Genomic DNA, 27147 nt, shown 5'->3' with positions numbered 1-27147 from the left:
GGCAAATTGTTGGGTTTCTGGTCAGCAAAAGGGGAATTGAAGTTGACCCAGCCAAAGCAAAGGCTATCATTGATATGCCACCCCCGAAGAATCTCAAAGAACTACGTAGCCTTCAAGGACGAATGCAGTCAATCCGGCGATTCATTTCCAATTTGGCGATGAGATGTGAGCCTTTCAACCACTTACTTAGAAAAGGAGTTAAGTTCGAATGGGGACTAGAATGTCAGCAATCGTTCGATCGAATCAAGAAGTATCTTCTCAATCCTTCCATCCTGAAGCCGCCAGAATTGGGAAAACCTCTTTTATTATACATCTCAGTTAATCAAGTCGCATGCGGTGGGTTCTTGGCACAATACAAAGAAGGCAGCCTGATAGAGCACGCCATTTATTACGTGAGCAAGACTTTCATAGATTATGAAAAGAGATACTCTCAAATAGAGAAGACCTGCCTAGCTCTGGTATGGATGTGTCAGAAGCTAAAACACTACCTGCTAGCATCAGAAGTCAAAATCCTGTCTAAACTCAATCCCCTCAAATACATTTTAGAGCAACCTTTCCTAAGCGGACGAGTCGCCAAATGGCAAGTCTTACTGATGCAGTATGACTTAGAATATGTCTCGCAGCAATCAATCAAAGGCCAAGCAATTGCAGATCAATTGGCGGACTTTCCTCTGGCCGAAGAAGTGAAAGTCGAAGATGACTTCCCTGATGAGCAAATTTGCAAAATCCAGCAATTTCCAGTTTGGAATTTATTTTTCGATGGTTCCAAGAACATGGCCGGAATAGGCATCAGAATTTTATTAATCACTCCTGAGAAGGAGATGATTCCATTTTCTCTCAAGCTAGACTTTCAATGCACTCACAATATGGCTGAATATGAAGCCCTGATTCAAGGTCTAAAGATTCTGCTAGACTTCAATGTCAAGAGAGTACATGCCTACGGTGACTCATTACTTGTTGTCAATCAAGTTCGAGCCGAATGGCAAGTCAAAGATCAGAAGTTATTTCCCTATCAGAAAATTGTTTCAGCTCTCGTCAGCAGGTTCGAAGAATTTCAGTTATTTCACATCAAGAGAGATTTTAATCAAGTGGCCGATAGCCTAGCCAGTTTAGGCTCCATTATGGCATTCAAGAATGAAGAATCTTGTCGCTCTTTTGAAATTGGCAGACTTGACCAACCTGCTTTCATTCCAGCGGAACAGGTAAACCAGGCTGAGCAAAAGAAGAAGCCTTGGTATTACAACATCAAAACTTTCATAGAAACTGGTGAATTTCCTCCAGAACTCTCAAAGAAAGAGCAGCGAGCAGTCCAGCGTATGTCTACTCGATACTTTATTTTGGCCAATGTCCTCTATCGTCGTGGATTCAGTTCAGAGTATTCCAGATGTTTAGATGAAGACGAAGCCAAAGAAGTCGTGCGAGAAGTACATGAAGGCATTTGTGGCGGCCACGTCGGCTACCAAACCCTTGTCAAGCAAATCATAAGAGCAGGGTACTACTGGAAGACTATGCAACAAGACTGTTATCATTATGTGAAGAAGTGTGTGTAATGTCAGATACATGCACCTTCCATCCATGCTCCGGCAACATATCTACAATTCGTTGTTTCTCCATGGTCGTTCTCCATGTGGGCCTTCGATGTTGTAGGTCCCATCACTCCTTCAGCTTCAAATGGCCACAAATACTTCCTTGCCGCAACAGAATATTTCACCAAGTGGGTAGAAGCCATCAGCCTCCGCACAGTAGAAGGCCGACACGTGGTCTCTTTTATTCACAAGAACATCCTTTGCCGTTTCGGCATCCCACATGACATTGTGTCAGACAACGGCAGTCATTTCAAGAATGAAAAGATGAAGACATTCTGCTCAAAATTCAAGATCTATCACCATTTTTCCGCTCCATATTATCCTCAAGGGAATGGTCAGGCAAAGGCCACCAACAAGATTTTAATTCGTATCCTGGACCGAACTGTGGAAACAGGCCGTGACTGGCATGAGAAGATCCACGATGCACTATGGGCCTACCGGACCACTATTCGAACTCCAACGAATGCTACTCCATCAGAACTGGTCTATGGAACAGAAGTAGTATTGCCGCTACATGTTCAGAAGCCCGCTTTGAAATTTGCTTCACTTCTGCAATTACCTCTTGATCAATACCAGCAGCAGCGACTAGTGCAGCTAGACTCACTCGACGAGAGAAGGCTAAAAGCAGCAGAGCATGCTCAATCCTATCGCCAGAGAGTAGCCAGGCAATATGCGAAGTCTATCATCGAAAGAAGATTCAAAGTCAATGATTTAGTACTTCGATCCACAGCTTATCTCAAGCATCGTCCTGGCGGCAAATGGTCGCCAAATTGGGAAGGTCCCTATGTTGTCAAAGAAGCATTACCCCGCAACTCATATCAGCTCATCAATGCCGATGGAGTAGAATTGCCAGATCCTATTAATGCTCGACACTTGAAAAAGTTTTATACTTGAAACATTTATCCTTCTCTTGTAATCCTTCCTGTTTTCTTCAAATAATGATCCAACTTTCTTTCCCAGTTAAACTGGGGCATTTTAAAATTTTGTTCTATATGCAGGCAGGATAAACAAATTCCTCATTTCATGCACTTGTGCATTCATATGCATCAACTCATATTCATTTGCATTCAATTGCATTAATAACAATCCAGTCGGTATTGGGATCTCAACAAACAGTCCCATCACAATTCCTAATGATCCAAAGATCATCGCCAATACTGAACCAAAACCCAACACTCGAACTGGTATTATTTCAAAATCCAGCATTCAAGCTGGCACATTTTCAATTTTTTGGAAAACCGAGTTCCGACTTGGGTTTTTATTCAAATCATTTTCCTTTGTTGATCCGGGTTCCGACTCGTGATCTCTCTACTTTATTCGAGCCTTGACTTGAACCAATCATTTTCCTTTATTGATCCGGGTTCCGACTCGTGATCTCTCTACTTTACTCGAGCCTTGACTCGAACAAATCATTTTCCCTTGTTGATCCGGGTTCCGACTCGTGATCTCTCTACTTTACTCGAGCCTTGACTCGAACCAATCATTTTCCTTTGTTGATCTGGGTTCCGACTCGTGATCTCTCTACTTTACTCGAGCCTTGACTCGAACCAATCACTTTCCTTTGTTGATCCGGGTTCCGACTCGTGATCTCTCTACTTTATTCGAGCCTTGACTCGAACCAATCACTTTCCTTTGTTGATCCGGATTCCGACTCATGATCTCTCTACTTTACTCGAGCCTTGACTCGAACAAATCATTTTCCTTTGTTGATTCGGGTTCCGACTCGTGATCTCTCTACTTTATTCGAGTCTTGACTCGAACCAATCATTTTCCTTTGTTGGTCCGGGTTCCGACTCGAGATCTCTTCGAGCTTGTCATTCTCTTTTGTTGATCCGGGTTCCGACTCGTGATCTCATTACCTTACTCGAACCCTGAATCAAGTTCTTCATTTTCTTTTGTTGATCCGGGTTCCGACTCGTGATCTCATTATCTTATTTGAGCTCTGATTCGAGCCTTCCATTTTCCTCTGTTGATTCGGGTTCCGACTCGTGATCTCTATATTTTATTCGAGCTCTGACTCGAACTCATCATTCTCTTTTATTGATCCAAGTCATTTCAATCATCAGGGTCTGTCAATTGCTCAAATTTGATATTTTGCTCTCCAAATTCCAATTTAAATCTTCAAATCAGGCAATTCTCCAATTTCAACCTCTGGGTCACCCAATTTTCAATTCTCAATTTCAATTACCAATCTCAATTTCGACCTTCGGGTCAATCAATTTCCAATTCTTGACCTTCGGGTCAATCAATTTCCAATTCTCGACCTTTGGGTCTATCAATTTTCAATTCTCGACCTTCAATTTCCAATTTTCGACCTTCGGGTCAATCGATTTCCAATTCTCAACCTTCGGGTCAATCAATTTCCAATTCTCGACCTTCAATTTCCAATTTTCGACCTTCGGGTCAATCAATTTCCAAATTTCGACCTTCGGGTAAATCAATTTCCAATCTTTGACCTTCATTTCTCAATTTCGACCTTTAGGTCACTCAATTCTCAATTTCGACCTTCAGGTCACACAATTTCGAGCTTTCGGTCAACCAATTCTCAATTTCGACCTTTGTGGTCAAATCAATTCTCAATTCCGACCATCAGGTCATCCAATTTCGACCTTCGGGTCATTCAATTTCCAGCAACCAATTTTCCAATTTTCCATTTCGACCTTTGGGTCAATCAATCTCAATATCCAATTTCAATCATTTTCTCTTGCGAGAGACCCTTTTAGGGAGAGTTCGAGGGAGCTCATTCTTTTCGCATGCTATCCAATTCGTTCACTTAGCCCCTTTTCAGGGAGAGTTTGAAGGGACTCGCGTCTTTGTGAACCGTTTGCAAAACAATTTCCAATTTCACACAAGAAACCCTTTTTAAGGGAGAGGCTCGACGGAGACTCGCTTTTCTTGTGACCCCCCCAATTTCATACTAGGCCATTTTTCGTCATGAAAGACCCTCTTTGCAGGGAGAGTGTGATGGACTCGTTCCTTTCATGACCCAATTTTCAGACCTCACTATTATCGGCCCCCTTTCCATAAGAGAAGCCTAATATTAGGGAGCTTTGACGAAAGCTCAATTTCTCTTCGAAAGTTCGTTTTGCAAACACCTCCTCTTCAGGGAAGAGAGGAGAATTTCCCAATTCCCATTCAGGTAAGGGCTAAGCCTGAGTCTCTCTTTTTGGGGAAAAAGAGAGGAGAATTTTCGTCACGGATGTATTGAGCCGAATTTCAAATACTCACTTTCACCAAGGATTTCAAGAAAATTTTGTCAAATTTGTCAATCAATTGTTGATTTCAGAATCTTTTATTGCACTAATCTCTATCTCAATTTACCTTCAACATCACTTCCAAAAGAGTGAAGCTTTTGCGAAAAGGGATTCAAACTTCAAATTCTTTCTATTGGCCAACCAAAAGGAGGAAGGATAAGTCCTCGATATGGCCAGAAAAGAAGATTCAATGTTATTAAAAAGCCGTAGATGATCGATATTGATCGCAGTCGATGACACATCTTTAAAGGCTATTCTTGCAAAGATGAGGCAGTGGAAATATCCTGAGTGCTAGAAAAGAGAGAATTCACCCAAACCCTGTCTCCTCAAAATCACCTAAGCTGCAATTGAGTATCCGCAAAAGGGATCTCTCACCTGTCGTCAAGATGAAGGCGAATTAGGCGAGTAGACCCCCGGGGCCAAAGAAGATTCGAAACATCTCCAAGATGACGGAGTTTGTGACGGATCCTTCTAGGGAAGGTCCAAAGCACTGTCGAGATGAAGGCAGATGCGATGAACCCCTCGACAATCCCTAAAAGATATTTAATTTCAGCTGTCATCCAAAGATCTCCAAACCCATCGTCCAAGAAGGATCAAAACATCTCCAAGTTGAAGGAGTTTGTGACGTACCCTTCCCAAAAGAGAGAAAGAGAGGAAAAAGAAAGAGAGAAAAAGTCAGAACATCTCCAAAATAAAGGAGAATGTAGCAAAAAACCCAGAGAGCCAAAAGAGTGCAGAAAGATTATCATGAGAGAAGCCCTCAGGATATCAAACTGCCAAATTTATCAAGAATCCTCTTTAAATTTATGAAATTCTATTATCAATTCTCTTTCATCAATTGCTTTCATAACATCAAATTTTCTTTCCTACTCATATCAAGGAAATTGATAGCTTCCTTGAAGAAGGTCAATTGCGAGCAATTTGGATTTCAAGTCTCGATTCTACAAAGTGAACCTTGTTTGGAGGTAATGCTTTGGGTAGAAAAGAAAAAAATATCTCTGCAACCATGTGCAACATTTTCAAAAACTTTGAATCAACAACAAAATTCCCAACATTTTGACAATATTTTCTAGCTATCCTGACATGAAGTGAGAGCTTGATGTCCATTTTTGATACATCCTGACACCAATTTTAAATCCCTCTTAAGGACTTGATTCCTTCCCTTCTTTGAGAGCATGAACTCTCAGATTGCACACTTCCCTGTGTCCCCACTGTCCCACCATAGACAGTCCCATTTCGGTTCGAGGTCAAACCACCGATCATTTCCCGCAAATGGCAATTTCAAAAGCTGATTTTAGTCTCAGCAATGAGACGCCCAAAACCAATCCCTTTTCAAGCTTTAGGGACCCCATTTTCCTTCCTTTTGCAAAACCCCTGTCGGATTTACTGTGCAAAATCCGAAGGTTCCATCATGGTCTCTTCCTTCGAGGATTCCATTTTATTTTCCGCCCGATCAGGATAAGGGTACAAACCTGAGCCTCCATCGACGAGGTATTCCATTTTCCACCCGATCAGGATAAGGGTACAAACCTGAGCCTCAATCAAAGAGGTATTTCATTTTCCGCCCGATCAGGATAAGGGTACAAACCTGAGCCTCATTCAAAGAGGTATTTCATTTTCCGCCCGATCAGGATAAGGGTACAAACCTGAGCCTCAACCAATGAGGTATTTCATTTTCCACCCGATCAGGATAAGGGTACAAACCTGAGCCTCATTCAAAGAGGTATTCCATCTTCCGCCCGATCAGGATAAGGGTACAAACCTGAGCCTCAACCAACGAGGTATTTCATTTTCCACCCGATCAGGATAAGGGTATAAACCTGAGCCTCAATCAAAGAGGTATTTCATCTTCCGCCCGATCAGGATAAGGGTATAAACCTGAGCCTCAATCAAAGAGGTATTTCATCTTCCGCCCAATCAGGTTAAAGGGTCAAACCTGAGCTTCGTTCCATACGAAGCATTTTCTGTCCCATCCAGGGTAAGGGCATAAAACCTGAACTTTGCTCTCACAAAGCAAATCTTTCCTCTCCATTCTTCTCTTCATATCTACCATCTTCCTCGGGCTAATTTCTTCATACCTAGTCAGATCCTTCAAACTGGGGCATTTTTTTATATATAGCCCAAATTTGGTGTGTTTTTCTTTGCCACTAAGCTCGGCCACACGCCGGCTTAGTAGCAAAGAGGGGCATCTGTAAACACCCCAAATTTTCACTCACCTCCCCGACATTTTCACCAAACATCATCATCCAGCCTCTGAAATCGCTGGAGGGCAAAATGGTCATTTTCTGAGCTCGGACCTTACAGAAGTCTAAATTGCATCTGCAACTCTCAAAATTTCTCTAATTTTAACTCAGATGTTCAAAATTTTATTCCTGACAGGAGACAGACATCTCCAAGTCTTGATTCAAGATTGCATTTCATAAGACATGACATTGCATATCATTGCATGAGCATTTCAAATCACTGCACTGCACAGCATGTCATTTCGAGGTCCAGAACTCTCGATTTCAAAATTTTCAATCCAGATTAGAATTTCAACTCTTTTCAAAATTGATTTCAAAACCCTGGGTCTTCAAAATCATCAATTTTTCCCATTTTACCCCCAGGACTCTGAATTTCAAAATATTTCCTCAGGAAAACAATCTGGATAGTTTTCAATATGGATTTCAGCCAATTCATCTCAGATTTTGCCATTTTGTCAACAATTTCAAATATCTCCTTTTTACAAAATCGCCCCACAAGGGCCAACTCTTTCCAAAAAATTTTATTTTACCAATTATTCTAGATTTTATGAAAATTCCAAAAAAGAGGTTTTGTTATTTTATCCTTATTTCAGTAAATAAGCAATGTGGGACCCACACTGAGGTGGTGTCACACAAGCTTTTCTTTTGAAAATTTGAATTTTGAAAAACCCAAAAATATAGGAGCCTTGTCCCCTAGATTGGTGCCACTTGTCATTTCTCTCTCCCCTCTGCCACGTGTCATTCTCTGCTTCTTTCAGAAAAAGTAAAGGACACATGTCTTCTCCCTACCTCTTTCAGAAAAGTAGGAGACACATGTCACTCCTGGCTTTCTTCAGAAAAAGCAAACCATTTAAAATTCAAACAAGGCACTAGGTGGCGAAAATCCAGAGCTCTGATTTCCCAGATGGCCTATGAGAGTGCCACATGTCCCTTCCCTCCTTCTCATCCCTCTGCCACGTGTCATCTTCTGCTTCTTTCAGAAAAAGAAGGTGACACATGTCTCCTTCTCACTCCTTCAGAAAAAGTAGAGGACACATGTCCTCTCCCTATTTTTTTCAGAAAAGTAGGAGACACATGTCACTGCCCTCTTTTTCCTCCCTCTTGCCACATGGCATTGTAGGAGCCACCCTAAGGTGGCGCCACATGTCCATTCTCCATTCCTCCAGGGCCAACCTCCATTTGAATTTCAAACTTCCCCCTGAAGTGGCGCCATCTGAAGAACCACACCAGCAGGCTGACACTTGGAACCATCCTGGACTGCCACATGTCCATATCTCCTTTCACCAGAAAAAGCAAAATTCAAATTCCTCTGAGGTGGCGCCTTCTGAGCCCACTGCTCTGTCCTCCTGACATGTGTCAAACACCTTTTGAGGTGGCACCATTCCAAGACTCCACTTGGCTCCATTTTTATTTTTTATTTTATTTTTAATAAAGGTAGCCCACCATGAGGTGGCGCCACCTGAGGACTCCCTACAAAAAGTGAATTTGAAATTCAAACTCCAAGAGAGCACCCTCTGAGGTGGCGCCTTCTGGGAGTTCCCTGCAGAGAGAATCAAGCAAACTTTTGAAAAATTCCAAATTCCCCTTGCTGAGGTGTCTCACCCACAAAATTTCCATTTTTTTTATTTTTCTCAAAAAATTAAAACACCTTTTGCGGTGGCGCCACCTGAGGGATCCCTGCAAAAGACAAATTCGAATTTCAAACCCCTCAGATGTCACCCCCTGAGATGGCGCCACATGGAGGGGTCAGATCCAGCCTGTTTGAATTTCAAAATTTTTCAGAAAAGTTATAAAAACAAGGGTTCACGCCCAGCCTAAGGGGATCATTTTTTTTTTAGCTCTTGTGAACTTGGAAAATCCGACCTAGCCTTCCTAGAATCAGATTTTGAACTGTGGAAATCGTGCCCCCTTTGGCGCATTGAAGAAGGTGAAGTAGAGCTCGTGCGGTGGCCAATTCGATTCCAACAGAGGTCGATTTTTGTGAACCATCTGAAGCCCGGAGCGAAGAACGAAGGAAGCTCGTGATAGCTGCCCCTTTCAAGAGCTCCTACGCTGTGTAACGAAACAAGGTGCACTTCTTTTCCCCATTGATTTGATTCTATAATTCGAATCGGGAGTCGTTTGAAGAAAGAGCTCATCCGAGGGATGGATTGAGCTATTCTCATAAAACGACATACATAAAAATGTTTCATTATGCTTCCTTGATGATTTTTAACATGCATGTAGTTAGCTAGATTTAATTTGCATTTTATTTCATTAATTTAGCATATTTCATGAATTAATTAGGATTAATTTAGCATTTATTTCAATTCTGCTTATTTTCAGTAGGTCTCTGTTTTTGTCAGTCAGTCCACATGTCATTTCATGCATTTAGTTTTTATTAAAAATCCCAAAAAAATCACTAAATTTGCCCTTAGGTGTCTCTGAAATGTTGCCAAAAATTCGGAGGTAAACATTCAAAATGGCAAGTCGGGTTTTTTTACCCGGGATGCGTTTTGAAAATCATTTGCCGACTTGTAAAATCGAGATATCCCTCATGGGAGATCTGATTTTCGATCATAAACATGTTCTGAACTCGGGAGAATGTTTAGGTTTTAATATGATTTTTTCAGATTTTTCTGATTTTTTTTTATTCCGACAAAATCCGAGAGTTCGGGACACGTGTCAGAGCCTAATTTGGGCTTCTAAGATCTTGGATCGACTTAGGGCTATGGTTTCTCTTTGTGTGTTGCTCCAAATCCAAAACTGTAAAAAGTGAAAGTGGTGTCAGAGATGTCCTATGTTTGAATCTGAAATCCTGTAATTTTTAGAATAGTTTTGACCCCTGCTTCGGATTTTTCTTGTCAGCCCCCTGTTTTGCTACATTTGTCTGTTCTGTTAGTTTAGGCAGGAATAGTTATATTTTTATCTGTGTTTCCGTTGATCAAATGCCAAAGTCATAAACATGCAAATTGTTCATGTAGGTGTCGTGCATAGCTCTGATTAATTTCATAAATTTCCATGGCTGTTTTATATTTTTTTGGCATTTTACATCAGATTAGGGTGATTTTTACCTCTGTCAGAACTAAATCTCTGTTATTGAACTCACCATGGCTCAAATCCTGAGGCTATAAAAACCAAAAATGTTCCATTTCGGGTCTTTTAGCAGTCTGCAAAATATCAAAAGTTTCCATGGTGTAAATCTTGCATTATCATATTAGGCATTGCATTTGGTTCAGATCCATAGGCAAAATCCACCATTTTAGGACTTTCTTTGAATTTTGGCATTTAAATCATATCATTTCATGATTTTTAGCATTCTAGGCTGTTTATCAGAGTAGGTAGATGCTTCATACCGAATTTGGTGCAATTTGGAATCCATTTGAGGTTCGGATCATTCATAATACCAAAACAGGGTCCCGCAGGACCCAGATCCAAGCGAAAAACAAGCGAAATTCATTATTTTGGAAAATTGCAAAATGCCAAACTCTGATTTTACAGTCCTAATGCGTTTAGCAGCATGTCATCATGTCCCTTACTGCATCTCATCATCATTTGAGTCAATTCGAATTTCGAAATCTCAATTTTACCAAGTTTTCCTTCAAAAAACCCTTATTTTAAAGGTATAACTTTATAATTAGGGGTATTTTGGTCATTTTGACCACCAATTCCGAATTTCAAACTGTTTTCCACTGAATTCCCTGCATTTACATCATTTCAAAACATCAAGGAAGCATGAGAATAGGGTTTATATCCAATTAAATCCAATAATTTCATAATATTATTGGAAAATCTTGGAAAAACCCACATATTTGAGCTAACTTTATTTCAAGCTTGGCAGGGACATTCCAAAGAAGGAGCTGAAGTCTGCAAATTTCTTTTATTTCCTTTATTTAGTGATGTAATAATGTAAATTTTGGAATAAGAGATTTAATTTCCTGCTTAGACTAGGATGCATATCATATAGTTTGAATTTATGCAAATATCCTGCTTATGTGATGCATACATCTTATTTCAAAAGCACTATGGATGTTCACGAATGGCACGTACACCAACTCTTAGGGAGTTGATGGACTCGGTGGGATCCATATTTACGGCCCTAGTCGGAATATGGACGAGACCCAGATCCATCATCTTTCTACTAGTCACATTGAGCCTACACTCTTAGGCTATCTTAAAATGCACATCATATTTCCAAAGTTTTCAAAATCATGTGCATCAAATCAACTAAGTTCTGAACATATTCATGGCCACAGTCAGGATATGTGAAGGATTTATCTTGACTCAATGCATATTTTTCCAACAAATCTCTTAGAAAATCTTTTCAAAGTGCATTCATTCACTTATGTCATTTGCATCATAAAATCATTGATTTTCTCAAGAAAACTTCATTCTCAAGAAATCGATTTCTCAAGAAATTCTAAGGATTTTTCAAAATCGGTTTTCCAAAGACAAGTTTTTCCACAGTTTTCCCAGGAAAATGATATTTTCTTAAGATATTCAAAAGAGTTTTCCAATCTTTCTTCAAGATCCAAAATCGATTTCCAAGTATTTCAAAAGGTAAAATTCCCAGGATTTCGATTCCCCAAGTTTTGAATTTCCTTCTCCAATGAGTTTTCCTATAAATTTTCCATCATTTTCCTAAGAAAACTCTCAAAGTCCAAGTTTTCCTAAGAAGTGTTTCCCTTTTCAAAAGGTTCATCTTTTCTCAAGAATCACTTCCATTTTCCCAAGATTTTCAACTATTTCTGATTTTTCCACATCTTTATAAGCTTTCTCATGTTTTCAAAAACCCCTTTTTTATCTGAGTTTCCTGAGAAATTGACCTTTTTCCTGAGAGATTCTTTCCAACTCTAAATGTTTTTCTAAGCATACATCATGTTTTCCAACTGGCATTTTCCAAAATCTCATAGCACATGCCTGAATTCTCTGTGCATTTAGGATAGAACATAACTTTGATAATTTCGCTAAGTCAAGCATAGTTTTGATCCTTGGTTCGATTACCCCTGTTAAAGGCGTCAGGAACAGTCGAACCTCGTACCGACAGGTCGAGCCCCATCCCATGGATTTTCCCGCAATTTTCAAAAACGGAGGCGAGTATTTCAAAACAATTTCCAAAATCCGGTCAAAGTTTCAAGCGCGAAAGCGTTTCCCCTCTCTCTCTTCCGCAAGGAAGGGAAGACGGGGGAAAAATTTCGCTACGATAACATTGTAACATTCTGATCATCGGATTTAATGTCTAAGTTTTGATCAATTATAGCTGATCTCCGATAAGTAGTATTTGAATGCTGATTGATTGCACTCATAAATTTTGGATTATAGTTTTGGATTGATTTGATTTCTGATTTCTGATTTCGGGAATGCAATTGAGATATCCTGTGGGTATTATATACAAAGATAACTGATTTTCCTGTTTTTTTTTTCTGTTTTGCATTTAATATTTTCTGTATTGTTTTCATTTTCAAATGCTTGTTTTCTTCCTTGATTTCTTGTCATTCAATTAATTTCCATTTCGTTTTCTTGTTTTTGTTAAGTAAGTATTAGTTGTTAGTTTAGTGAACTGTTAGATATTAGCTTAGCAGTTAGTTAGTGGTGATTTGCATTGTAATTAGATGACTTTAGTATTTTGAAATTAGATTTAATTACTATTCCATTATTAGGTGCTTAGTTCATTTGAAATAATTAGCATTGTTATTTAGATTTCTTGCATGATTGCTTTTGTAATTAGCATTTAGCTAGTTTAGTTTAATTTTAGTTTCTATAGTTCTCTCTTGTGCTGCTCGTGTTCATTTGAATTGTGTAGGATAGCACAGGACTGGAGCGAAATTGATTACGTGACACGAAGTACGAAGAATAAAGCTTCTTTTTATTTTTTTAGTTTAGAATTAGGAATTTAATTGGGTTTGTAAATATTGCACTTTACGCCCTCTGCGAAGGGTATTCATTTGTTGTAATAGTTAGTTGTTTTTACTTTTCTTGAACATTTTACATTTCAATAATTCGGCAATAAAGATTAGTTTAGATTTGTGTACTTGAATACGAAATATTCCCGTTCCCTGAGTTCGACCCGGTCTCATCCACTAGTGAGAACCGGTTTTTATTATTTGATGTCTGGTTTTCACATGTTTTACATTAAAAAATCTTTCCAAAATTACAACGATTATAAAGAAGACATCACTTATTGTTGAGTAGTGACTCCCAGTGCCTTCTGCTCTCATTGATTGTTGTCTTCCATGGTAAGTGTTTTTTTTTTTTGTTTTAGCAGTTCAGCATTTTTTTTAGCATATACTAGCATCAGTTTTAGCATGTTTTTTTTTTTACCTAGTATGTTTCGACACTGCCATATGTGTCATCACATACACTAGGTCAAATACATCATATACATATACCCATCTCCTCAACAGGATTCAGATATCATCATGCCTATTCTAGTTTTAATACAACCTCGGGATTTTTTTTTCTCTATACTTTATGTGTTGCTAATCCTGTTTCACAGGAATTCGTTGACTTTCTCTCTTAATTCAAGGATTCTCAATCGCAATACAGTTAAAAGGTTATGATAGCTAGGTATTATAATGAGAATTTTCATTTCCTGCATTATATTTAAATGAATGAGAATACATATCTCCTAGAATTGTTTATTTCATGACATTTTTATTTTTTCTTTCAAAAATTCGCAAATGGGAACACGAATGGCACGTGCATCATTTCGTAAGAGGTAATTAATCCTTAGTTGATGGTTTACATCAATGGCCATAGTCAGGATGCAAACAAAAACTTAGTATTTTATCTTTTATAAAATAACACTGGATCCACACTGGACCCTTTCCAAAATTCATCATATTTTCTTTAAATATTTTCCTCTTTTATCAGAGTTTGATTTAAAATTAATTCAATATATATACCAATGGCCATAGTCAGGGTATATTGAGAGTTAATTTTATTTTAAACTCTATAAAAGCACCAAAATATGTTTTATTCTTCACCTGAATTTAAATATAGATTATTATATAATCCATTCAATGACCATAGTCAAGGATGTATTATATTTTCAATCTTATTTCAATTCATGTAAAGAATGAAATATGGTTTTCAAAATCCAATTTCAAAAGTCTTTAAATTCATTCATCATTTAGGATAGAATTGCATCATATTTTCAAAATTCATAAATCCAAGTGATTTCCTTCAGATATCTTCTTCACTTCTCAAATCAATTTTCAACTCTTATAAATTCAAATATCATTTTCAGATTCTAACTTTAAATTCGAAGTCCAATTTGACTTTGAAATTCATTTGTATATCCAAAACTCAAATTCTAATTCAAATCAAATTTCAAAGTTCAATTTAACTTTGAAATTTCTGATTCATCTTCTGATTCCCAGTTCAAAACTTTAAATTCAAAGTCCAATTTGACATTGAAATTCATTTGTATACTCAAAATTCAATTTTCAAATCAAATTCTGAATTCATAGTCAAGATTCAAATTCAAATTCAAATTCAATTCAATATCTCAAAATTCCATTTTCAAAGTTCAATTTAACTTTGAAACCTCTGATTCATCTTTTGATCTCAAATTCAAAATCAAGTTTATTTTTCTTATCTTCAAAATCCAAGTTTTGAGATTGATTCCAAATTCAAGTCTTTTTCTAAGTTTTAAATTTAATCTGGGATTTCAAAATCTGGATCCATCTTCAAAAGTCCCATTTGGACTTTCAGAATCCAAATCCAAAATTAGATCTTAATCCCAACTTGGATCCAGATTTCCAAGTACAATCTTCACTTTTTGGATCTCAGGCTTCAGATCCAAAACCATTTTACGATCCAGAATCCAATTCCACTTTGGATCAAAGGCTTCAGATCCAAATTCCGTTTTAGGATCCAGAACCCAATTCCACTTTAGATCTCAGACTTTGGATCCAAAATCCATCTTAGGGTCCAGAGTCCAAACTCTATTTTTGGATCTCAGATTTTAGATCCTAAATCCATTTTAAGATCTAGAACCCATTTTAGGATTCATAATCCAATTCCATCTCGAATTCCAGATCTTGGATACAACTTTATTCAGGATCCAGAATCCAATTTCATTCCCAATTCTAGATTTCAAAACCAATTTCATCTTCAGATCTTATCTGAACTTCCTAAATCCATTTCTATTTTTAATACCATTTGGATTTCTCAAAGTCCATTCTGATTTCAAATTTGAAATTCAAATTTCATTTCAAATATTCATTTCCTTTCCTAAATCCAAGTTTAAAATTCAAATTCAAAGTCCATTTCTGACTTTGAAACTTCATTTCCTTTCGTTTTTCAGCTTCAAATCATTCTTTCTCAAAATCAAGATTTATTCTTCTAACTCTGATTTACTTCAAAAACTTAGAACTTCTCTAATCTATCTCAAGTTCTAAGTTAGATTTTACCCTTCAGAAATCAATTCTTCATTCTATTATCAAGTTCATCTCAGAAAACTTAGAAATTTTCAAAAATATCTTTTTCAAAAGAGCATACATCCTTGCATTGCACAAGCATGATTCTCTGCGCATTTTTAGACTTAGAATAAATTCTTAGATAATATTTAGGCAAAACAAAAGGCATAAATTCGATCCTTGGTTCGATTACCCTTGGTAAGGCGCCAGGAACGGTCGAATCTCGTACCGACGAGCGAGCCCCGTCTCTCCATTTTTCCCGCAATATTTAAAAAATGGAGGCGAGTAGTTTTCTAAATATTTTCAAATCAAGGTCAAGTGAGACCCCGCAAAAGAGTTCATCTTCTCTTCTCTCTTCTTTTTCTGCCCTTTTATTCTTCTCTCCTCAAAAAGGAGGAAAATAGAGAAGGAAGAGAGAGAAACCACAAGAGAGGAAAATTTTTGCGATGATCACACCTACCAGTCGGAAGCACTCCTCTCTATCGTGTTTTTTTTTCCTTTTGGAAGTCCTTCCCTTCCATCCAAACCGTAGAGCTAAAAGCCATTCCCTTCTTGGCTGGCTGTGTAATAGCAGAAGATCCACAAGTTGTAATCAACGTAAGATGAAGTCCATCTATTGATTTCATCTTATAAGTTTGATAATCTCATTATCATACACTGTGTGTGTATGCCCACATTCATCGATTCAGAGTATTCAGCATAAGAAGTATTTGCCTTTGAATGTTTCCTGTAACTTGGTTCTTAATGTTGATTACTCTATATATGATTGCCTATAGTCTTTGTTTTGAATATCTAATAAATTTCAAGATGCAGATATCTGATCTGCATTCATTTTAGGTATAAGTAAGTAGTTTTATTAGCATTGTTTTCAGCATCCATAGCTAATAGTCTTGATTTATCATGTAAATTTGAGTGGTTGTAATTCAGATAATGTGAAACAACATACGATTTTAACTGTTCTTCTATAATTTAGCCTGTTGTATACATGCCATTATCTCCAATTTTGGCTGATTGAAGTGAGATTAGATAAAACTGAGCTTATTAGCTTAGGTGATACTTTGTTGCATTGCATTATGATAGATCTTATGCTTATCATGATTAGTTCCTGCACTTATTCTAATTTTTTTTTTATTTCACACTACCTTGATCATCTATATGTTATCCAATAGTTGGCAGTTTAAACCCCCTGTGTAATTTTGCCTATGGCTTTATTTTTGTTACAATTCCATCTTAGGACTTTTCCTTTGCTACTGTACAATTGTTGACATTGCCCTTTGGTGCATCTATATTCATATTCTATCATTATATGTTAATATTTCTACACTAGCTGCTAAAAGGAAAATCATTTTCCCTTTTCTATCACTGAGTTTTATCAAATAGATTTTTGTTGATATCATGATCCATAAACTGCTGGAAATCGATTAGTCAACAGCAAGTCTGAAATCCAGCTAGGTTCAATGGAGTTTTGTATGTTACCGGTATGTGTAGATCATAATAGAGGAAAGGAATCAGTTTTGCAGGAAGTAATGGGTGGTCAACAGCCCATTGGAGTGATATTCATCATGTCATTTAAGTATTCCACAACCACCACTTACAATAGCACCTTTGTGTCCATACCCATTCCATTTTCTGCAGGTGTGCAGTCTTGAGAATGTGCCATATTCATGGATGGATATGTCAATGTCCATTCATGATTTGTTGACCATCTTTGGCATGCTTTTTTATTGATATACAGAGAAGCTCCATACCCAATTTTACTGAGAAATATGTTATAATTTGGGAATTACGACTTGGCAAAGTCATATACAGAAACTGTATATACCCTGTATTCTTTGATTTTACACATTACATATAGAATTTTAATTACTAGGCGTATTTTCTCATTATACGTATACATACCTATATATATATATATGCCTATATACCTATACATATATATATACATGTATATATATCCATATATATATATATATATATATATATATATGTATGTATACATACTTATATATACATATATATATACATGTGTATCCCTTCATGTGCACTTGTTTCCATATATGAGCATTCATGTAGCTATTTTCTTATGTAAATACACCTTAATTGTTATCTGTCACTTAGCACAAATTTTAACATTGAGATATATATATATATATATATATATCTTCGTGATACATGTTCTATATATGCCCATTTCCTTGGGTATCTTGTATATCCATTCCTTATACTAATTCTCATTTTGCAGGAAAATTTGGAGGATGTTGATTCTTTTACACTATGTATTTTTTTTTTATTTATGTCAGAGATGTAATCATCAAACTTGGAATAATATTTACTTTTACTGCTTAGATTAGGATGCATCTCATGTAGTTTGATTCATGTAAATATCCTGATTCCATGATTCGTATATCTCATTTTGCAAAATCACCATGGATGTACATGAATGACACGTGCACCAACTCTTAGAGAGTTGATGAACTCGGTGGAGTCCATATTTACGGCCCTAGTCGGAATATGGACGAGACCCAGATTCATCATCTTTCTACCAGTCACATTGAGCCTACACTCTTAGGCTATCTTCAAAATGCACATCATATTTCCAATTTTTCAAAATATTGTGGATTAAATCAATTAAACTCTGAACATGTTCATGGCCACAGTCAGAATATGTGAAGGATTTACGTTGGCTTAATACACATTTCCCAACAAATTTCTCAGAAAATCTTTTCAAAGTGCATTCATTCATTCATATCATCTGCATCGTGGCATCATCTGCTTTTCTCATGATTTTCTCAAGAAAATTTCATTCTTTGGAAATCGATTCCTCAAGAAACTATGAAGATTTTCGAAGTTGGATTTCCCAAGTCAAAGTTTTCCCGTGATTTTCCTTGAAAATGTTTTTTTCTTAAGATTCATTTTCAAAAGGAATTTCTCATCTTTCTCAAGAATCAAAGTTGATTTTCAGATATTTCGAAGACAATATTCTTATGATTTCAATTTCCTATGTTTTGAATTTCCATCTCCAAAGAATTTTCCAATGAATTTCAATCGTTTTTCAAAGTCAGAATTGTCCTAATAAATATTTTCTTTTTCAAATATTCATCTTTTCTCAAGAACCTTCTCCATTTTCCTAGGATTTTCACCCATTCATGATTTTTCACATCTTCATAAACTTTCTGGTGATTTCCAAATATTGTCATTTGAGTTTCCTGAGATATTGATTTCCATTTTTTTCTAAGAAATGATTTTCAACTCTAAATGTTTTCTAAGCATACATCATATTTTTCCAACTTACCTTTTCCAAAATCTCATAGCACATGCCTGAATTCTCTGTGCATTTTGGATAGAACACAATTTCGATAATTTAACTAAGTCAATCACATTTTTGGTCATTGGTTCGATTATCCCTGTTAAATGCGGCAGGAATGGTCGAACCTCGTACCGACAGGTTGAGCCCCATCACATGGATTTTCCCGCTATTTTCAAAACGGAGGCGAGTATTTCAAAACAATTTCAAAAAATCCGGTCAAGTTTGACTCGCGAAAGCAATTTTCTACTCTCTCCCGCAAGGAAGGGAAGACGAAAAAATTTTACGACGAAATCAGGTTTGGCGACCGAGATGGTGAAATTCCACTAGAGGGGGGGTGAATAGTGAAATACGATGCAAATTGATAAAATAAAAAATAAGGCAATAAGGCACAACACAATAAACACAGAATTTATACTGGTTCAGTCAAAACCCTGACCTACATCCAGTCCCCAAGCAAACCACTTGAGCTTTCCACTATAACATCCGAGTCACCGGATAAATAGTACAACACCCTCTTCCTCAGAGATCTTCTTCTCTCAACAAAGAAGGAGCACACCCTCTTCCACAGAGGTCTTCTTCTCTCAACAGAGAAGGACAACACCCTCTTACACAGAGGTCTTCGTCTCTCAACAGAGAAGGGCAACACCCTCTTTCTCAGAGGTCTACTTCTTTCAACAAAGAAGAAATACAGTGAATAACAGAAAGTTACAATACTTTCTATAGAACCTTCAGAATGATATGAATGCACGAATGAAGGATTCTCAGAATGTTCTGTTCTTTTCACTCAGAAGATACTCTTTGTCAAAGAGTTATTCTTGACTTTTTCTCTTTCTTTTCTCTTTCTTTTCTCTTTCTTTTTCTAGGCTCTCTTTCAAATATCGAATATGAATTTTTCTTGTTGTAAGCTCACATATCCATTCCTTGTCTTGAATAGTTCATTTGAGTGTGTTTATATAGCTTTAAAAAAGTAGTCATTACTTTTTGAAATCGTAGCCTTTTTGAGATGTGAAATGTCATGTCATTTCAAAAAACATCTTTAGAGAAATTCGAGAAAGTCTTCTTTTCATAAAAGTAAAATATAGGGTACACTAGTCGTTGTAATATTTTAGGTAATATATATTTTATGTAAAAAGTCTATTTCTTACAATAGTACATTGAACGTTGGATTGTAGGCTGTCATGTAGTTTTGTCTTTATCCTAATTAATGATTTGTGGTACATAAGTACTTCTTTACTTAAAATGAGTGTAAGTACAATAAATGCTTTGAGATATTTATTTGTACATAGTCATATCAAGAGTTTTCTTTATGATGTGTTTTTCAAAGTCTATAGAGAGAATGAAGACTACAAGTAAGTCGACATTCTTGAGAAGGATATTAACAAGGATTTCTTATAGAAGGTATTTAATGCTATACAAAGAGAATGATGACTTCAAGTAAGTCGACATTCTATGGGTTTGTAAAAAGGTAACTATAGTCTTTTCAAAATATTTTATATTTGTTTTCTTTGTGTAGCTGATTTCATGTTTTGTCTTTTTCCTATATTTGAAATCATTTCTTTAAAGAAGGTAACTAGAGTCTTTTCAAAACATATTATATTTGTTTTCTTTGTTTAGTCGATTTCATGTTTTGTCTTTTTTCTATATTTGAAATCATTTCTTTAAAGAAGGTAATGTAAACACCCCAAATTTTCACTCACCTTCTTGACATCACCCTCAATCGGCACATTTCAGTTCTCCGGAAGCAATAAAGGGCAAAATGGTCATTTTCTGAGATTAAACCTTGCAGAAAGTCCTAAATTTCATTCTTGAGCCTCAAAATTTCTATATTTAGGTTCAAAGACATCTTCAAATTGCAAAATTTCAAAATCCTCTTTCTGGACAAAAAGTTAGAATTTCCAAGTCTAAGCTCAGAGTGACATTTCACTGAAACATGTCTTTGCATCGCATTGCATGAACACTTTGCATCATTTCACTGCACAACATGTCATTTTGAGATCCAGAACTCCTGATTTTCAAAATTGTCAATCCAGATTTGAGTTTTAAACTTTTTCAAATTGATTTTTAAAACCCTGGGTATTCAAAATTACCAAATTTTCCCATTTTACCCCCAGGACTTTGAATTACAAAAACTTTTCTCAAGAAAAATAATCTGGATATTTGGATATTGATTTTAAAAATTTTATCTCAAAACTTTTTGCAAAAGATTTTAAATCTCTTTACAATTTTTTTTTTTTACATTTATCCATATTTTTGCCCTAAAAACCCAATTTTTCCAAATTCTTGAAAACAAATAATGTTTTATCTCGTATCTTCAAAAAAAATGGAGCGGGACCCGCCTTTGAACTAGCATCCTACTCAGACTCTCAGGTAAGTTGTTTATTCTCAAGCGGGACCCACTTGGAGTTTGTACCAATTTGCAAAATTTTCTTTTTAATTTCTCAATACTTATTTATTTTTTTAGTTAGTGGGCCCACACACATGTGGCACCCCACTTGAAAATAAAAGATTTGCAAAAACAAAACAAAAACTTTATTTTCAAAAGGATTTTAAAAGTGGGTTGAGATGGAATTTCCATAAAAGCCTCTCATTTATTTCAATACTCACTTTTTATTTCTTTGTTTAAATAAAAATTTCTTTTTTTTTTTAGAAGGAGGCAGCCTTAAATGGCACAGCCGAATTTCCCAAAAGTAATAGATTTGATTTTGCCTAAAACTTAGGGAAACAAAACCAAATTTTGAAAAAAAAGGGAATGTGCCCCTCTTGAAACGGCTATTTCAAAGAAAAAAAATTCAAAAATGAGGTAACGGAACCTCATAAATGGAGGACTGCGGTTTTCTTCAAGGGGGGATTCAAAATTCTTTAAGAAGAAAAGGCCATGGATCGATTAGGGGGGAGGGAGCTGGCCGATTGAGGCTAAGGAGAGGGGAGAGCCAATTGACTGTTATTTATTTTTTTTTGTTTTGTTTTGCAGGTGTTTCCTGCTGAGCGTGGAGCCCTTTCACCTCCAACGTGTTGCTGTCATTCTTCTCCAACCCACCAGCTACAACCCATCAGCTTCAGCCTACCTTTCTTCAGCCCAGCCACCAGGCATTTCAACGGCTCTGCATCATCTTCCACCTCCAGCCGGTTGCTGCCCATCATCCACATCCCCTCCAGCCCAATGTCTTCATCCATTTCCAGCCCAACCTCATTTCAGCCCAACTGCAGCCCAGCAGAAGACGTGGTCTTCATCCCCTTCTTCAAGCCACCAAAGGCTGCCATACACCACCAGCCATAGGGGATTCATCAGCCAAACTGCATCTACAGCAGCCCAGCAGGAGAACGTGGCTGCCATCACCTTCAGCCCATCAACATTTTACCCATCTTCCTTCAACCGCAGGACATTACCCCTTTCTTGCTGGTGCAAGGGATTCACACGAAGGTCTCCTCCAACAGCAGCTACATTGTGAGTCCCTCTTCATCTTCTTCATTCTTCTTCTTCTTTGTCTTTTCAATTTATTTCTGTTTTATAAAAAAAAGAAAAAAAGAAAAAAAGAAAAAAAGAAAAACCCCTTTCTCTATCGTTTTTCCTGTTTCAATGCATCGTGTAATTTTTGTTTTCTGTTTTAGTCTAGATTAGCTAATATTGTTTTACATTTCATTTCCTGCAATTGGGCTGTGTAAATGGCTCAAAAAGATCATTTTCTGCAATTAGCTGTGTGAATGGCTGTGTAAAAAAAATTCATTTCCTGCAAGGGGCTGTGAGAATGGCTGCAAAAAGATCATTTCCTGCAATTGGCTGTGTGAATGGCTGCAAAAGATCATTTCATGCAAGTAGTTGTGTGAATGACTGTGTGAAAATCATTTCCTGCTATTAGCTATATGAATGGTTGTGTGAAAATCATTTCCTGCTATTAGCTATAAGAATGGCTGTGTGAAAATCATTTCCTGCCATTAGCTATGTGAATGGCTGTGTGAAAATCATTTCATACCATTAGCTATGTGAATGGCTGTGTGAAAATCATTTCCAGCCATTAGCTATGTGAAGGGTTTATGAAAATCATTTCCTACAATTGATTTTATGAATGGCTGTGTGAAAATCAACTGTTTTGGTTGTATGAATGGCTTATGGAAATCATTTCCTGCATATATCCATTTTTCTGCTGCAGGTGTGCAGTCTTGATAATTAGTCACCTTCATGAACGAATATATCCATATCCGTTCATGATCTATATACAATCTTTGGCATGCTTTGTTATTGGTATATGGGGAAGCTCCATACCCATTTTCATTGAAAAATACATTATAATTTGGAAAATACGGCTGTGTGAAATCACCTACAGAAACTGTATATACCTGTATTTTCTGATTTTACCCATTATATGGAATTTTCCTTTATATGTAAATTTTCTTATTATAAGTATATATATATCGATATGTATGTATATCTACCTATATGTATACGTATATATGTATATATATATATGTATATATATACATATATATATATATATGTTTATATATATATATATATCCCTTCATGTGCATTTGTTATCACATATATTTTTCTTTTCTTTTACTTTTTGTAAATATATCTTCATTACCATATATCATTTATCATAAATTCAAATATTTCTATGTCTACATACATATCTTCATTGTATATAGTATATATACCCATTTTCTTGGTTATCTTGTACTAATTCTCAATTTTGCAGGAAAGTCTGGAGGAGGCTGATTCTTTTTCATTATGCATTTTTATTTCATTTATTTTGAATCACGTCAGAAATGTAATAATCAAACTTGGAATAATATTTACTTTTATTGCTTAGATTATGATGCATCTCATATAGTTTGATTTCTGTATTATCCTGATTCTATGATGCATATATCTAAATTTTCAAAATTCACCGTGGATGAACACGAATGGCACGTGCACCAACTCTTAGAGAGTTGATGAACCCGGTGGAGTCCATATTTACGTCCCTAGTCGGAATATGGACGAGGCCCAGATCCATCATCTTTCTACCAGTCACATTGAGCCTACACTCTAAGGCTATCTTGAAAATGCACCTCATATTTCCAATGTTTTCAAAATAATGTGAATTAACTCAAATAAACCCTGAATATATTCATGGCCACAGTCAGAATATGTGAAGGATTTACTTTGGCTTAATCCACATTTTCCAACAAATTTTTCAGAAATCTTTTCAAACTACATTCATTCATTCAAATCATCTGCATCATCTGTTTTTCTCATGATTTTCTCAAGCGATTTTCACTTCATGGAATCGATTTCTCAAGAAACTATGATGATATTCAGAGTTGGATTTCCCAAATCAAAGTTTTCCCGTGATTTTCCTTAAAAAGTTATTTTCTTAAGATCCATTTTCAAAGGAAATTTTCATCTTTCTCAATAATAAAAAGCTGATTTTCAGATATTTTAAAGATAAAATTCTCAGGATTCCAATTTCCTAAGTTCTAAATTTCCTTCTCCGATGAATTTTCCTATAAATTTTCTATCCTTTTCTTAAGAAAATTCTCAAAGTCCGAGTTTTCCCAACAAGTGCTTTCCTTTTTAAATGTTCATCTTTTCTCAAGAATTCCTTCCATTTTCCCGAGATTCTCATTTCCTCATAGTTTTCCAAGTCTTTCTAAACTTTTCTCAAAATTTTCCCGAGATTCTCATTTCCTCATAATTTTCCAAGTCTTTTTAAGCATTCTTAAAATTTTCCTGAGATTCTTATTTCCTCATGGTTTTCCAAGTCTTTCTAAGCTTTCTCAAAATTTTTCTGAGATTCTCATTTCTTCATGGTTTTCTAAGTCTTTATAAACTTTCCCAAGATTTTCAAACCTTCTTCGTCTGAGTTTTCCTGAGAGATTGATTTCCATCTTTTCCTGAGAAATACTTTTCAACTTCAGATGTTTCTAAGCATACATCATATTTTCCAATTTTACATTTTCCAAAAATCTCATAGCACATGTCTGAATTCTCTGTGCATTTTGGATAGAACACAATTTCAATGATTTTACTAAGTCAAGCATAATTTTGGTCCTTGGTTCGATTACCCCTGTTAAAGGCGGCAGGAACAGTCGAACCTCGTACCGACAGGTTGAGCCCCATCCCATGGATTTTCCCACAATTTTCAAAACGGAGGCGAGTATTTCAAAACAATTTCTAAAATCCGGTCAAGTTTGAATCGCGAAAGCATTTCCCTCTCTCTTCCGCAAGGAAGGGAAGACGGGAAAAAATTTGCGACGATAACAGGTAACTAGAGTCTTTTCAAAACATTTTATATTTATTTTCTTTGTGTAGCCGATTTCAGGTTTTGTCTTTTTCCTACTTTTAAAATCATTACTTTTCAAGTTGTCTTGTATATGATATAAGGTACAATTATTACATTTTGAAATCATGTCAAAATACCTTTTTCATAAAGGGTTGTAAGAAGGTACAATTATTTGTTTTAAAAAAGGAGCTTTTTGAAATTATCGTATACTTTTATGAAATAGCTTTTATGAATGAGTATGTAATATGCAATATGCATGCTTCTGAAGGTTCTGTTACATATGACTCTAAAGAAGAAAAAATCTTCAACTTGAGGTAGCCGATCTCTTTAGATGGTCTTTAGGAGTGCATGGCTCAACAAGCTTTTTCTTCAAGGAGTATGATTGCACCATAGTTGTACTTGAACAGGAGGTCTCCATCCTTTTTGAGTGAGATATCCTTGCATCAAATACTCGTTAGATATATGGCAAAGCATATCTAGTCATAATATAACATTTTTCAAGAAGACATATTATCATATTATATGAAGACAGTGTATCATATTATGTGACATCAAAACAGAGTTTCTCAACATTCTCCCCCTTTTTGATGATGACAAAATATGCTCTCCCTGTCAAAATGACATTATGCATAGAAAGAATACTTATCATATAGAAAGAATACTTATCATAAAAATATTGAAAAATGTTAAATACGAGTATTTTTCTCCAATAAGGGAGACAGGTTTTCTCCCCCTTTGTCATAGACAAAAAGGAAGAGATCAGAGTAAGAGAGTTATTACAGACCAAAATTAATTAAAGTTATTACAGTAAAAAAGATAAATTATTACAGTCCAAAAAACAAATGAGTTTATTCCGAAGGTGGAGAGGATTGAAGTGAACGATTGGCTTGATCCGGCTGGAGGGTGTGTAGAGTCTGCTGCAACGAGGCTTGATTGCGAAGTATGCGATCCTGAGAACGCTGGACATCCATCAGTGCAGAGAAGTAATCAAAGTTGGATGTTGGATCTTCTTCATCAGAGCCGGGAAGGTGCAGGGACCTTAGATTGAAGGAAGTAGCATCGAGGATCTGAGAGGGATAGAGGATGACTTCATTTTGAAGGGGTACTTTGAAGTATGTTAAAATGGGAGTTATAAAACACCCGAAAAGAAGAGGCTGGAATTTTTGATAGCGAATAAAAAGGTCGAAAAGAATGTCGAACCAATTTATCTGAGTAGAAAAAAAAATTGCATAGATGAGGAGAGAGATTGTTCTTGGCACTAATCCCTTGCGTGGAGGCTTGGGATAGATATTGTGGAGAAGAATCTGGGCAAGTAGTTGAGCATGAGGTTGGAGATTCCTCATGTGCCAGGGAAGGTGTGTGCAGTTGGTACAGAGAAGAATTTTTCGAAGTACCGACCGGTCGAGTGGTACTATGTTGTCTAGGTTTTTGTCGGTGGAAGGAAGGTTTAGAATTCTGCCTAATGAGGAAGCATTAAAGAACATCAGGCGTCCGCGTACTTTGGTGGTGATGGTAGTTTGCTCATGATCAGAGGAAAAATTTGTGTAGAAGAGTCGGACGAGTTCGGGATAGTAGGCAGCTTGGGATGAAGATCCTAGTAAGTGTTTAAGTTCGGGGAGAGATCTTTCTAGGTCAAATAATACGAAGTCGTCGTAGTGAACCAATTTACCTTCATGAATTGGTCGTGAGCAAAGTGAATTGTAGTGGTGAAATAGATCGGGATACCTTAGATCGGCGGCAGTGATTACATTGTTTGAGGAGGAAGCCATGGCAAGAGCTTAGGAAGAACGAGCAAGAGAGAAATAAAACTTGGAAAGAGTTTGTAAGAGAATAGAGATATTCATAGGGAATGAGATATGAATCAATCTAATAAATAGAAGAAGAAAAATAATGGTGATAAGAAATGAATGACATTGGAAGTGAAGGATTTTTAGATTTTAGCTAAAACAGGAAATGCGTGAGTTGTAAAATAAGAAGCTTGTGAATGATAAATCAAATCAATTTTGGAAGATAGTGTATTATATTAGTATATATGTTAAGAAGGACATAGTTTCGAAATGATTTTTCTATATATCTATCAAATTTACTA

This window comes from Nuphar pumila, chromosome 17 (genome assembly GCF_984573655.1).
Source record: "Nuphar pumila chromosome 17, dmNupPumi1.hap1.1, whole genome shotgun sequence".
Taxonomy (NCBI): Eukaryota; Viridiplantae; Streptophyta; class Magnoliopsida; order Nymphaeales; family Nymphaeaceae; genus Nuphar; species Nuphar pumila.
The sequence above is the reverse complement of the archived record's forward strand: the minus strand, read 5'-3'. Positions refer to the sequence as shown.